General features: G+C 42.8%; 1 long non-coding RNA gene across 1 annotated transcript; it reads right to left on the minus strand.

The window, feature by feature from the left end:
* Positions 1-9,120: 9,120 nt before the first annotated feature.
* Positions 9,121-15,115, minus strand: LOC102993474 (uncharacterized). Its single transcript, XR_447586.3, has 3 exons — positions 15,036-15,115; positions 12,005-12,069; positions 9,121-10,990 (listed from the first exon to the last, which is right to left on the minus strand). It is a non-coding gene; the product is annotated as an uncharacterized lncRNA (long non-coding RNA).
* Between the last annotated feature and the right edge of the window lie 426 nt (positions 15,116-15,541).

The raw sequence follows: 15,541 nt of genomic DNA on the forward strand, positions 1-15,541 counted from the left end.
TGCTCCACTGTCCCCACCTCCTTCCATGGTTGAAGCTCCCACACCGTGTCTCTTTACTGGCGCCCGCTGAGTTGCATAAGAGCGAAACTGTGTTGGTTTATTTTGCTTTTAGGGTTGCCACGGGCAATTGCCATACCGTCTTTTAAGCAGTGTTGCACTGTGAAGAGAGCAGCTTTATTTCTGGAATGGTTTCTTCTTACAATTAGAATAGTTAGGACTTAAAATATTTTTGGATGGACACTTACAGTGATTCAGATGCTGTATCTATATAAATGTCTTCTCCAACTGCCTGGTACTCTCATCAAAGACGTGAATGGTCAAAGCCTTTTTGTGCTCCCAGGGCCTTGCCCTACACTTAACATGTAATAAAAATGTCCACATGGATGAAGAGGAGGAGGCAGAGGCAAGGGCAAGGATGTGGTGATGAGACCTTCTGTTGTGCAATTGCAGCGTCTCTGTTTCTCCCTTGGGGATTTTATAATATAAAGAGTTATCATGTAAATATAATATAAAGGGATGATTTTTCAATAATACCTAAAATTTTGCACCTTCATTTTACAAGTGGCTTAAGATTACATTATTTCTTAATAATTTTAGACCTATTGCTTCATTAACTTGTGTTTGTTGATTACAGATGCTTGGTAATAGGAAACTATGAAATATTCGATAATGTAATCTAAACATTAAAAACAAAGGACTGTGCTATCACCACAATCATGTTTTGACTTTGGATTGTCTTTACTTAATATTTGGATTAAGAACACTGGATGAGAAATCTGTTCAACTCTCTTCTTCATCATATATTTTTTTAAACTCTATTGTCTACTTTCTTTTTAAGCACATACAGACCAAAATATAGTATATTTAAATGGCGGTGTAACAGGGAGGGAAGAAAAGCAGTTTGAAGAGCAGGGTGAAAGTCAGGCAAAGTTTTCCTGGACCAGGCTCCTCTGTGGTAGGGGTGAGCTGTCCCATCGGAGGGCTGGCCTTCTCTGCCTCTTCCATATTTTCAAGTTCTTCTGGGCCGTTCTTTATTTCTGAGGAACCATGTACTTGGTTTTTCCTCTTCTGTCTACTTTTTTTTTTTAAATAAATTTATGTATTTATTTTTGGCTGTGTTGGGTCTTTGTTACCGCGAACAGCGGCTACTCTTCATTGAGGTGCACGGGCTTCTCATTGTGGTGGCTTCTCTTGTTGTGGAGCACGGGCTCTAGGCGTGCGGGCTTCAGTAGTTGTGGCACATGGGCTCAGTAGTTGTGGCTCGCGGGCTCAGTAGTTGCAACGCACGGGCTTAGTTGCTCTGCGGCATGTGGGGTCTTCCCGGACCAGGGCTCGAACCCGTGTCCCCTGCACTGGCAGGCGGATTCTTAACCACTGCGCCACCAGGGAAGCCCTTCTGTCTACTTTTGACCTAAGAGGAGATTGTTCTCACAGTTGTGGCCATGAGGCATAGTCGTCCACTAGGGAAGCCAGTTGATCATTTTCTGGCAGGGTCCCTCTGAGAAGCCACACCTTATCTTGATTGCCCGTGTCTGGGGTCTTTGCCTCAACATGTGCAGGTCAAGCATCCCCACGGCTGCATAAACTGGAGTGCCAATGTATTCATTTACTGTGAGAAACACGATTGCCAAGTGGGTCAGATATTTGTCTCAGCTGCTCAGTACATCTTCCAGCAGCAGAGTCTACGTGAGAATTAATCACAGGCAGAGCTGTGTGTGGTGGTCCCACAACTGGTGCACAGGGTGGGGTGGCGGTGTGGGACAATTCTTGCTCTTTAGCTCCCCCTTTCCAGGGTTAGCTGTTCTTTCACACACTATTCACTCACAGAACATTCTCCAGGGAGAGTGGGCAGCAGCGCTGGAGGGGTTCCGGGTCGCTTGTGTCCCAGCCCAGGTGTTTTCCACTTGACTGCACTGCCCTTCTCAGAGGAAGAGTCTCCACTGCCCTTCCTGAAATGTCTTCACCACCTCTCTTCCTTTGGACATTTGCCATCTTTTAGCCTTTGATCTCGCTGTAACATCTTGACATCTCCCTTTCACTCTGGGCTCCCTCTCTCCAAAGTCCTTTTATCTTCTGGTTGTCCCAAACCCTGCAGGCTTTGTAACAAATCTCAAACCCTGGTGGTTTAAAACAACAACAATCGCTTTATTATCTTTCGTAGGCTCTATGGGTTGGGGATTTGGGTAGGGCTTGGTTAGACAGTTCTGGCTTGGGGTTTCAAGTCAAATAGTGGCTGGAATTAAAACAGTGCAGTACTGGAGGAGCTGGGGGTGGTGGGTGGTCAGGCATCTCTCTCTCTGTGGAGACTTGGGGGTTCTCCATGTGGTCTCTTTGTGTGGGTTAGATTGGGCTTTCTCACAGCATGGTGGCCTCAGGGCAGCAAGACCACTTACATGGCAGCTAGCTTCCCTCAGAGCAAGTATCCCAAGAGATCAGGGCAGAAGTGCATAGCATTCCTCTGACCTAGCCTTGGAAGTCACATAATGTCACCTTTGCCCTACTCTAAGTAGTCAAAGAAATCACAAAATCCTGTTCAGTTTCAAGGGGCGGGTATAGAGATCCCAACACTCAATGGGAAGATTGTCAAAGTCACGTTGTGAGAAGAACATGTGTGGGGGAGGTATTGTTGTGGCCATTTTTGGAAAGATAGAACCCGTCACAAGTGCCATGCCCCACCATGTGCTCCCCGTTCCACCTTGTATTAGTGTCCTAGGGCTGCTGTAACAACGTACTGCAAACTGGGTGGCTTCTAGAACAACAAAAAGTTTTCGTCTCACTGTTCTGGAGACCAGAAGTCCAAAATCAAGGTGTTGGCAGAGCTGTGCTCCCTCTGAAGGCTCTAGGGAAATATCTGTCCCAGGCTTCTCTCCTAGCTTCTGGTAGTTCCTTGGTTCGTGGCTGTATAACTCCAGTCTTCAGACAGTGTTCTCCTGTGTGTGTGTCTCTGTGTCCAATTTTCCTTTTTATAAGGACACCAGTCATACTGGATTAGGGGTCCATGCTACTGCAGTAGGACCTCATCTTAACTAACTACATCTGCAACTACTCTATTTCCAAATAAGATCACATTCTTATGTACTGGGGTTAGGACTTGAATCGGGGGTGTACACAATTCAACCCATAGCACACCTGTACCAAACCTCTGCAGGCTCCCCTCAATCCAGCAAAAGCTCCTTTTGCTCCAGTGAATCAGCTAGCAGTTAGGAAATCAAACTAATTAAATGAATTCTCCCTATAGTGAGATTGACTAGTAATCAGTCCACCTTACCTTAACTCTCCATGAGAAGAGTTAGGTCAAGTGAATCTGGCAGAATTTTCGATGGTTCTGGGGGAATTTGGGGGACAGCAATCCTTTCTTTAAATCACACCACTTGGTTTTCTTCCATTTATAAGGCTCATCTCCCAACCTCTGCAGGACAAGGAAAGGTATTCTCGACCTCCAACTTTTATCCCTGATGGTGAAGGCAGTTGCTCATTGATCTACTTGCCCAACGGCTTCTCCTCTAGAGCCTGGGGCTTCTGATGCCTGCTGTCTTTGATTCTCATAAGAAGGTCACATTCTGCCAGAGGGGGGATGCTTGTGTCTTTCAGTAGGTTAAATATGCATTCAGACCCCCGGACATAAGATTTCTGGAAACACTTAGACCGTGGGCACCCCCTGCTGAGGAAGAAACCCAAACTGGGACTCCAGAGGAACTCACCAGGCTTTCACTGAGGCATCCTTCTCCTTCTCTCTTGCTTCCCCATAGTTGGCTTGGCTGAGTAAAAAGAACACCGAATACCGCCACATACATGAGTGACTTACCATATAGCTAGATAGACACCATATCTGCCATTAAATGTATCTTTGTTATAAATCTTGTTTGATTACAACACTAAACTCTGCCCATTTATTCTATTTCTGTGGGTTAGGACCACAGCTCACCCATAAGGGACATTTGTGCAAATTAGAAAATTGTTCCCTTCCTCTGGGCAGACACTAACTAAGGTCGGGTCGCAGGGCTTAGCCAGCAGAACATAGAGTGGATTTCTACCCTGTCTGCCCCCTTGGTGGGGTGTCTTTGTACAGAGCACAACTTTACATGACAGCTCTGGTCCTACCATTAGAAAATGGATGGAAATTGGCTGTAGACTAAGATGAATGAATTAGTTTGGAAGCGAGGGGTAATGATGGAAAAATACAGGTCAAGTCATTCAAAACAGTAGAATTAGAAGCCCTGTATGTGGATACAAACAGCTAAAATTATCTGAAAGGTTTTACATAATCCTATCATCGAATTTATTTATGGCGATCTATTTTTAAATTTCTATGTCATCTTAGACAGTCTGTTTGCACAATGCCTTGTATGTAGTAGGAACTCAGTAAATACTTCTTGAATGAACCAGTACAGTATTTTAATTAGCTAGTCCTCATGTACTGGTGCAAAAGAACAGTGTCATCTTACAGCTGAAGTCATAGAGGGGAAATATCCCACTCAGGATTGTATGACATTCGAGGAGCCCAGGATGAACACTCCAAGGATTCGTCTGAATTCTTCAAAGGTTTCATCAGCATCAACGTTCTTTATTTAATACTTTATCTTGTTATTGCGTTGTCTGTGAGCTTAGGGATCCCAAAGATTCTAACCACACTCCTCCTCCCCGACACACACATTAGGGACAAGGACAGATTTCAGAGGTTCTTACATGAGGCACCTTTTTCTGGAAGGCTTTGAGAAGAGGCACTGAGAAAAGAGTTCTCAACCATCTTGGGGGCACAAATATCTGATACTTAATATATATCTTTTTATTCTTAAGGCCAGTAGAACTGTTATAGAATCTGAATTTTCTTTTCTATCATCACTTGGGTATTTAGTTAATGAAAGTTCTTGGGAATTCCCTGGCTGTCCAGTGGTTAGGACTCGGTTCTTCCACTGCAGAAGGCCCAGCTTTGATCTCTGGTCGGGGAAATAAGATCCCACAAGCCACGTGGCACAGCCAAAAGAGAGAGAGAGAAAGAGAGAGAGAGAGAGAGAGAGAGAAAGAGAAAGTTCTTGAAATACAAATTCTATCAGTTCTTACCCATGACCTATGAAGTATAAGAAAGTGCTTGTTCTAAAGAGAATTGATCATGTATTTGCTCTCCTTTCCCCCTTCCTCCCATTCAGTGTTAGCTGAACCCAGCAGAAGCTTCTGCATTTGTTCCTTGGTGTGGGTTGGGTGTGAGAGAATGTTTGGGACCAGAAGGTTCTGAGTCAGTTGGAGCTGGACAGTTGGAGTGAGCAGCTGAGGGGTAGCTGGAAGGCTGGGTTGGCCTGGAGCCCTGGCAAGCCGAGGCCGTGGCAGCAGCCAGACCTGCGAAGAAGCAAAACAGGGGCCAGAGAGTGGCAACAGCTAAGGAGAAAAACAACTTCTGAGAAAATAGTTTCTTTTTTTTTAAATTAAATTAAATTTTTTTATACAGCAGGTTCTTATTACTTATCTATTTTATACATATTAGTATATACATGTCAATCCCAATCTCCCAATTCATACCACTACCATCACCCCACCCCCGCTGCTTTCCCCCCTTGGTATCCACGCGTTAGTTCTCTACAACCATGTCTTTATTTCTGCCTTGCAAACCGATTCATCTGTACCATTTTTCTAGATTCCACATATTTGCATTAATATACGATATTTGTTTTCTGAGAAAATAGTTTCTTAAATGGAAAAGGAATTCAGGGAACAGGAGGCTCCAGAACGAAATGGGAAGCTACTAGAATGGAAAAGGAAGTGAAACCAAGGGAAAAATGAGACATTTAACCCCAAGCTAAAGCAGTCTTTGCGTTTTTCCCTTTTTGAAGAATCAGTGTGGATTCTAAGGTGAATTTGTTAGCTGAACTGAGTAAAAGCTCCCTATTTTTTTTAAAGCAACACGACAGTAGCCTAAATAGAGAATTCTGGGAATACCCGGAAAAGACACAAACTCTAAAAGGTGCCAATTCCAGGAAAATCTGGAATAATAAAAAGTAAAACATTTGGAGTCCCATCATCTGCTGAAATACAACACCTTGATGTACATAAAAGATCCCAACGCATATACTCTGCATATTACATAACAGCTACAGATACATGGGCCCTGTATGATGTACCACAGGAAGTTGCCGAACCAGATGTAACCCTCAGAGGCTGAGAACTTGGGCTGCCTGCCACCTGACTTCAAAAAAACTGAATTAGTCATTAATCCCTGAGGATCAAGGAGGGTTGAGGACGAAAGGCAAGCTGCTCTAACGCAATTTAGGCCTTTGCAACTGAAGCTGCAATCAAATTTCAAAGATTTGTAAATTGCCCAGCTTCATAGACCTGCGATCAGTCTACAAGATGACATGTTTATAGGCCCAATGATGACATTTTCAAGGACTGGCCTCTGCCACATGAATTAGTTGTTTCTCTGTGTGGCACTGTAGACACTATACTTTCATTAAAGCCACAGAGTTTATTCACTCCAGTTTCTCACTAATAATCTGCCACAGACACTGATATTCAAGTTAAATTCTTATGTCTTTCATTAGTTAATCAGCCATTCATAGAATGTATGTTCCATGAGGCCTGAGACTCCAGTGCCTGGCACATAGCAGGCACTCAATACATGTGCATATTAACTAAATGAATTTCTGTAATACCTACCACGAGCCAGACTATACAGGCAATAGTGCCCAATGACATTTTGAAAATTAGCAAGTGCAGAGATGGCCCAGACCTGTGCTTGTCAGCAAGTCAAGCTCACATAATACAGAATGATTCTAGGGAAGGTAATCTGGAATGTATTTCTGTAAAATAGACCCTGGGCTTCATGTTAATAGAGGAAATACAATTCTGACAGTGACCTTGTGTGATAATGCTGAACAGCACAAGTTGGATAAAACTTTAGAGTCTAATGGAGACAGGAAAGCCTGCATATAAATATTGCGTTAATGAAGGGGAGGAGGGAGAAAGGGGAGGACTGGTAAAACCCAGGGCTGCCCCCCTCCCCGCAGCAGCTGGGCTGGGCTTCCAGGGCCAACAGGCAGTTGTGATGGTGACATCTAGGAACTCAGAGATGTCCAGTGAGACAGAGTAAGCTCTAACCCTCTCGTTTCCTTTTGCCTTCCCAGCTGGCCAGTCCTCAGAATTAACTCCGTCTCTCAACCCCTCAATGCTCTCTGGCTCTGCTCCACAATGGACACTGGCTACTCTGTGCTGGAATTTATCTGCTTCCACACAGCTTATCTGTCTGGCTAGACTGGACACCGCTTAAGGACACAATTTGAATTCTACCTCCTTCGCTTGGTATCAGGGTGATCTTAAGTTATTTAACTTCTTAGCCTCCGTTTTATAAAAACAGGTAAGTACCTGTTTCCCAGTGCTGACGTGTGAGTTAAAGGAGATATGAGTGTGTGAAAGCACATGGCGCAGGGCGTGCCATGTGCTGTGTCTCTTCCTCTAGGTTTTCTCCAGGGACTACTCCCCATGTCCTGCATAATCATAGCTACCATCTATGGCGTGCTTACTATGAACTGGGCACTTCACATGTATTATCTCTAATTCCTCATAGCTTCAGCAGCAGGCATTCCCATTTCGCTGAAGTTCAGATAAATTCTATTTCTTGACATGGTCACAGTTCATAAATGGCAGAGTCATGATTCAAACCCAAGTCCTTCTCCATATACAGCTGTGCTCTTTCCAGTACATCACCCTATCTGCACACAGTAGGCACTCAGTCGATGCTTGATGGAAATTACAAGGTATCATCTACACTAAGCTATGTTCCATAGTGAACCTCGGGAACAAATGAATAAAAACAACTTTACAATGAATCAGAAACTGATAAAGTCCCTTATAAATTGTGAAAGGCTGGATCTTTTTGCTCAGGCTTTGATGATGTGACTTAAATGCTGAATAGGGCCAAATGAAACACATAGGGAGCTGTCACACATTTCATGGAAATGTCAGTGAAGCCCATGGATAAGATTCATTCTTTGGCAATTGTTGGCAGATGGCAATAGCTGAGGCACAAAGGGAAAATTAAAAAAGCTCCTCACCTTGCAAACAAACTCACCCAAGGTAGATCCAGTGATACACAGAATTTTCGAACTGGGAGGTCATTTAGGGGTTATATAGTTAAATTCTCTCGTTTTACAGATGAGAAAATTGAGGCTTGGAGAGATTAAAATGATTTGCCAAAGGAAAATCTAAAACTAATTACAAACTTCATATCTTTATAACATAATGTTACTAGTCATTAGGGAAATGCAAATTAAGACCACAGATATCACTACATACCTGTAAGAACAGCTAAAATAAAAAGTAGTGACAACACCAAATGCTGGCAAGGATGCAGAGAAACTAGATCCCTCATCCATTGTTTGCAGGAACACAGAATGCTAAAAGCATTCTGGAAAATAGTTTGGCCATTTCTTTAAAAACTAAGTATATAGTTATCCAGAAATTATACTCCTGATTATTTACTCCAGAGAAACGACAACTTATATATATACATAAATCTGTACACATTGCTCATAGCAGCTTTATTTGTAATAGCTAGAAATGGAAAACAACCAAAATGTCCCTCCATAAAACAATGGTACACCCATGCTATGGAATATTACTCAGCAATAAAAGAGAATAAACTATTTACACATGCAACAATTTGGATGAATCTCAAGTTCACTATGCTGGTTGAAAAAAGCCAATTTCAAAAGGTCACATACTACATAATTCCATTTCTATAACACTCTCAAAATGACAAAATTTTGAGAGATGGAAAACAGATTAGTAGTTGCCAAGGTTAGGGATGGTTGCAGAGAAAAGGCTGGGTGTGATTATAAAGGGGTAGCATGTGAGAGATGATAGACCTGTGTCGTGACTGCAGTGGTGGTCACACAAATCTACACGTGATAAAATGACATAGAACTCATGCAGCTCAGTATTAAAAAAACAAACAAACCAATCAAAAAGTGGACAGAAGACCTAAATAGACATCTCTCCAAAGAAGACATACAGATGGCCAAGAGGCACATGAAAATCTGCTCAATAGCACTAATTATTAGAGAAATGCAAATCAAAACTACAATGAGGTATCACCTCACACCAGTTAGAATGGGCATCCCCAGAGAAAACCATAATTCAAAAAGACACATGCACCCTAATGTTCATTGCAGCACTATTTACAATAGCCGGGTCATGGAAGCAAGCTAAATGCCCACTGACAGCCGAATGGTTAAAGAAGATGTGGTACATATATACAATGGAATATTACTCAGCCATAAAAAGGAACAAAATTGGGTCATTTGTAGAGACGTGGATGGACCTAGAGACTGCCATACAGAGTGAAGTCAGAAAGAGAAAAACAAATATCGTATATTAACGCGTATATGTGGAATTTAGAAAAATGGTACAGATGGACCGGTTTGCAGGGCAGAAATAGAGACACAGATGTAGAGAACTAACGTACGGACACCAAGGGGGGAAGCAGCGGCGGGGTGGGGGTGGGATGAATTGGGAGATGGGGATTGACATATATACACTAATATGTATAAAATAGGTAACTAGTAAGAACCTGCTGTATAAAAAGTAAATAGATAAAATAAAATTTAAAAGTATATCTATATATATATTAGGGGACTAAAAAAAATTGCGTAGAACTATAGGCACATATTGTATCAGTGTCAGTTTCTTGGTTTCGATATTGTACCATAATTATGTAAACTGTAACCATGGAAGAAACTTGGTGAAGGGTACCTGGGACCTCTCTGTACTATCTTTGCACTTTCCTGTGAATCTCTAATTATTTACAAATAAAATATTTCTTTTAACTGAAGGACAATGCAGCAACTCATTTCTTTTATGATACTTGTAATTATCTGGCTTATATGAGACTAGTTCCACGTAGAGATTGGTCAAATAATAGAAGAGTCTGATAGTTCTAGCTTGTTAAAGTGATCTGTGCCTGTTATCACAGCTACCCCCAAACTCCTTTTTAGAAAAACCCCATTTCATTTGCAATCAGATTATAAACTAAGATATTTAAGTGGACCCGTTAACAATGGAATAATCTGAAAAAGCTGTCTTATTAGAGTTTGGTAATTTCATATTGTAATATTAAAATAATTTCCACTGTTTTAAAACCCTGTAGAAGAAAAAGCGTAAGGTATCTGGTGCCGGGATCCTGCTACCGTCTTTAACAATTTGAAGGTGTCCCCACCTAAGGTAAGGTAAGCATCATAGACCTATGTGACCAAAAATGCTCATCACTTGGTGGTGAGCAGCTCAAGATGATTTGGATGTTAAGCCTCTTTTTGCAGAGGCAGGAGGGCTACCTCTTAAGACTGATTATACTTCAGCCATTCGGATTGTCAGGTTATCAAGCTGGTTTCCTTGCAGCGGCCGTTTTCTACTTGTTCACAGCTGTACCTTGAGTCTGGTACATCACCTGTTTTCTGGGGCTCTTAGTGACCTAAGGGGTGTGACTAATGCTTTCCGTTATGACTGAACTGGTCAACCTAATGATTGAACTTCAGTTAACTGCATAGTTCCTTAGGGGAAGTTCCTCATGGACTTGTTCCACATGTGTGGTTAGGTGTGATGCAGCTCACCTCCTTGTAGGGGACACAGACAGGTAAGAATACAATGTAAGTTCATCGTGATCAGCCCTACAACAGGACTACGTGCAAGGACAAAGGTGGGATCCAAGAGGGCAAAGGTAATTCTTCTGTGATGAAGGGCGGGGGGTGTCAAGGGGAGCACTGAGGACCGAGGCTCACGGTGTCAGAGAAAGAGGCTTGAGCTACTTTTTCTTCTATTAGTTGTAGAAGAGGATAAGGTACAGAAAGATGGGAGTGAGTGGAAGAGCTCCAGCTATCATCCGACCCTTAATGAAGCAGCATCTGCCCCCGAAGCGTGCTAGGGCACCGCATGTGTCTGTGTTGTTCACTGAGGTATCTCTAGCACCCAGGACAGTAGCTGGAACACAGCAGTGTTCAAAAAATAGCTGTTGAAGGAACAAATAAAAAGAATACATTAAACACATCCTCTGTTCACTTTATCTCTAACGACTTTTTTGATCAGCTCAGAATGCTACACGGTGACATCCCAGAAGCCAAGGAAGGAGATTTCAACAAAGAAAGTATGTTCTGTGATGTTGGGTCTGGATGGGGCCAAACTCATCCAGGTGTTCCCAGGGCCCAGTCTGGGGCCCAGTACAAGTGGACAGAGCATCTTCATTGGATAAATGACATCAAATAGCTTTTTTTTCAAGAGTTAACTAGAATGTCGTGATGGCTGTTTCTGTCCTCTTATATTTTGTTGGTTGAGAGCCCAAACTGCAGAGACTTTAATCAACCCTGGAAACATTTAGGAAGCATCTCAGCTCCTTTTTCCTGAAAATATTTCTCCACTGCCACTAACGTGGCAAATAAAATTGGGCTACGCAAAGTCTTTTTCGTTCCTCTTTTTCTAGTGTGTTGGAGCTCGAAGGGACCTTAGATGAACCTCATCATCTCACAGATTAGGATCTTGTGAACCGTGAAGTCCCACAGCTTGCTCAGGGTCACCTGACTAGCTAGTGGCAGAACCCCGGGAGAATCTAATTCCTCATCCAGTGTTCTCTCCACTATCCCCTGCTCTCTCTCAAAAATTCAGAGCAACAGATGTTTATGGGGGACCTATTAGATACAAGACAGTAGGCTGGTTTCTACTGGAGAGACAGAGGTTGAAAAAAGGTCCCTATCTTGAACCATTTTATAATCAAGTAGAGAGACATGTATGTGGAAAATTCTAGAAAATACATGCAAAAAATAAGTGACATGAAAAATCCATGGGGGAATGAACTTCAACGTGAAGGACTGGAGAAGACGCTGGGGCGAATGTGATATCTTAAGTGTGCCCACGCTGCTCCATAGGGAGAGTGGTGGTGGGTGTGTGGATATGGAGGCGGGGACGTCAAATCCTTCACTGGTCCCCGGGACCATTTCCCGCACAGCTGGTGGGTTGGAACGCTGCTCACCGGTCACTGTGTGCTCACAGGAGAGGCCAGGAACCATGACGATGCCCAGGCCAACCACAGGTTTTCTGAGCAGAGAAGAAAGAACCAGGCTCAGTATTTCAGGCACATACTTACTCCCTTATCTTTTCTTAATCTACAGTGTTCATAAACGAGGGCTTTCGAGCCAGTAGTCTTAGTTTGAAATTCTAGTCAATACAACTTGATATTGTAAAACCACCTCCAGAAATGCCCAGGATATTAAGTGATACAGGACTGCAGAGAATAGTCAGTAGAATTAATGTGCTAATGAGGTAGTAACACAGCTTTGCTCAGCGTTAACACTGCCCTTTCTAAAACCTCCCAGGCATACTCTGTGTTCAGAGCTTGGTAAAGCTCCTGGCCTATGTAAATCTCAGCTCTCCTATGCTTTTTGTTGTTTTTTGCAGGACTTGGGGAGTGGGAGAGGAATTGAAAAGGAATGACCTAAAGCTAGATGAGTGATAAATCCCAGGTTGAGTTACCTTGTTGTTTTACCAAATATTGGTTATATATCAGCATAATCATGTACTTGTTTAGCATCATAGCGGTCCTTCATGGATTCACACAGCCTTTCTCCCACCCCAGTTTGGGTCAGGGTAGAAGTCATGCTCTCGGGGCTGCAAGTATTCTGACGGCTATTCTGCCACCAACCTTGCTCTCTAATTAACCTCCCTCTACCATGCAGAGTCCTGGCCAAAATAAAAAGAATGAAAGCATCTCTGGATCCTAACGTCTAACATTCGAGTCAGCCACAGATGACTTTGTGGGAGGGTCCTTTGGAAATAGTACAGCACATACACACACACACCCCATTACTCTCTTTACTCTGAAAGCCCTTCCCTGGTCTCCAAAATATCCGTTCTCTTCATGAGGTATTTTTCTTCTTTAAGATGTTTCACAAAGTCAAAGTTGGGAAAGATAATGTCAGAAAACACTTTACATTTGTGGCGCTATATACTGCTCCTCCATTCTCTTTCCGGGAAACCTTTCCCTCAAGGGAGGATAACTGTTTTTCTCCTTTCTAAATCATTAATCCAACAAACATGTGCTGAGCGTAACCCTGTGCATGCCATGTACAGTGCTAGGTGCTGAAGAGGATATATGAGGAACAACTCTTGTTGGAACATCAAAGTTAATCATATCACTTCTCTATTTTGTTTATCTGTTAGAAGAGTTTGCCAATTGTATATTCCCTTTTCTAAAATATCAGGAGAAAAAGAGATAATTTATGAGGATTCTAAGTGTCTTCCTCTACTATGTATTCTCCCATCCATCCATCCATCTATCCACTCACCCCAACACTTCCAACATTCTGTTGTCTCCTTTGGACCAAGTGCTGCTAGGCACTAAGGATGTACACCTGTCTGCTGCCCTCAGGGAAGACCCAGTCCAGAGGGGCATGGTTGTATGATCAGACCATGAGCCAGAATGTTATTGTTAGAGTGGAAGCATGTACTCAATGCAAAAGGAACCAAGCTCATGGTTTCTAGCAGCTGAGGTTCATTGTGAGTTAATTCATGGAACAGGTTTCTGTTTTTGATAGCTGCTTTAATTCCCTTTGGGTATATTTTCAAGGAAATTTAAAAACAGCAAAACTTAGAATCCAATTTGATATGTATAATCTTTTAATCCTTTGGGGGCATATTTGGTCCTTCTGTTTCCCTACCTCCCTCCTTTGCCTTCAGGCTCCCGACCTTCTCGAAGTCAGGTCGCTGGTCTGTTCCCTTTGTTTAATGCATCGTGTGCCTTTTCTTCCCATCCACATCCCCTCTCATGACAGGAAACATTTCAGGACCCCAGAGAGCCCTGGCTGGCAGAACAAATTGACATGTGGGAGTGTGAGATGCCGTCTTTCAGGAAAAAAAAAGCAAGAGGAAGAGGTAAAGATGGCAGGCTGAGAGAGCAGAAAAAGGAAAAGAGAAAAAAGAAAGGACAAGGCAGAGAAGAAAAAAGAAAAAAAATAGCAACACCAGCCCTAATCAGATCTCTCCAGACCTGCTGTTGAGCAATTTCTGTAACTGAGAGTCAGGTTTAGAAAAAACCTGGCTGGAACGGTCTTTCCCAACACGGGGGCGAGGTGGGAGCAGAATTACAGGAATACCAGAAGACTTGACTCACTGAGTCGCATCTTAAACGAAGATTTTGTTTCAAAATTATGAACTGGGGGTGTGCGGTGGGGAGAAAACCTTCCCAGCATCCATCATGTGTTGCTTTCGAAAATTATTATTTTGGAGCACAAGCTGTTTCCTGTCTTTAAAGCCTATTATCTATTTCCCTTCCAGGTGGAGCCTGGGCTGCCTGCTAATTTAATCCCCTGGGCTTCCCCCTCTGCCTTCAAGATCTCACAGAGATTCAGGCTTCCTAAAGAGGGCACCTTTGTGTCTTCCTCCCCTGAAGGCTCCCATCTACACTGGCAGCCAAGTAGATGCTATTTTGGGTAACAGCAGCTGAGTGGGAAGGATTGTTAATTGTTTGTCAAACCCTTCCAGTCTAGTTAGATCTCACGGAAGGAAAAAAAAAAAAAAAAAAAAGAACAAAGCCATACCCTTTCCTTCATTCTATTTAACTCTCCCAAAGCGGGGGAAGGGTGGGTGCGGGTAGGGACGGGGCGGGGCCGGGGGGTGGTGGTGATAACTGGCTTCCTTTCCTCCGCAGGCACAAACACACAAACTAATGTTTAAAAAAACACTAATTCTTCTAGCCAACTGGAAACACATAAACATAATATTGGCCCAAGAACCAAAGTAGTTTTAAAATCATTTACAAGCCTCAAAACAAACAATAAAAACAAACAAATAAACAAGCAAAAAAACCCCAAACAAACATAAATCCCATCACAACAAAAAAGACATCAGGGGCTCTGCCATCCAGTGGGACCACAGCATTTATTCAAACCACTGCGGCCAAAATGACTAAGCAGATCCCCCCACCCCGGGCCAGCACCCACTGACACACTGGAAAACAATTCTACCCAGGCACACTAATCAGAACACCCACGGCGACACGCACTTACTGCATCACAGCGTGGACAAATTCAAAATCAAACAGAAAATGACCCGCACTGAGAAAGGGCTCCTCAGGACTCTGACCTCAGGCAGGGTCCCCCACGTGATTCTGAAACTTCCTAAGCATTGCATCAGCCTACTAGGAAAGGGGATGAAAAGACTGGGAACCAAAATGTTAACGCTTCTTAAAAGGGCAATGCCACAAAAACATTTTATAACTATTTTTCCTTCCTTGACCAAGTCTCCTAAGGAATGATGTCTAGACTTACTTGACTTTTAAAAAACACTTGTTTTTTTTCACAATGATCTTTTTGGTATTTTCCGGGAATGCCAAAAGGAATTATCTCAGTAAGAAAGGAGCTGAACTCAGAGAAATTTATAAGTGATAATGGTTCAGGGGATGGATATGAGAGTGCTGCCTATTTTACAATCATTTTTCCTCAAAAGAGCTCAGACTGCCTTATAAACATAAATCTGCTAATCCACACACTAGCTCCTGGTTAGACAGCAGATC

This window comes from Physeter macrocephalus, unplaced genomic scaffold, assembly GCF_002837175.3.
Source record: "Physeter macrocephalus isolate SW-GA unplaced genomic scaffold, ASM283717v5 random_577, whole genome shotgun sequence".
NCBI classification, from domain to species: domain Eukaryota; kingdom Metazoa; phylum Chordata; class Mammalia; order Artiodactyla; family Physeteridae; genus Physeter; species Physeter macrocephalus.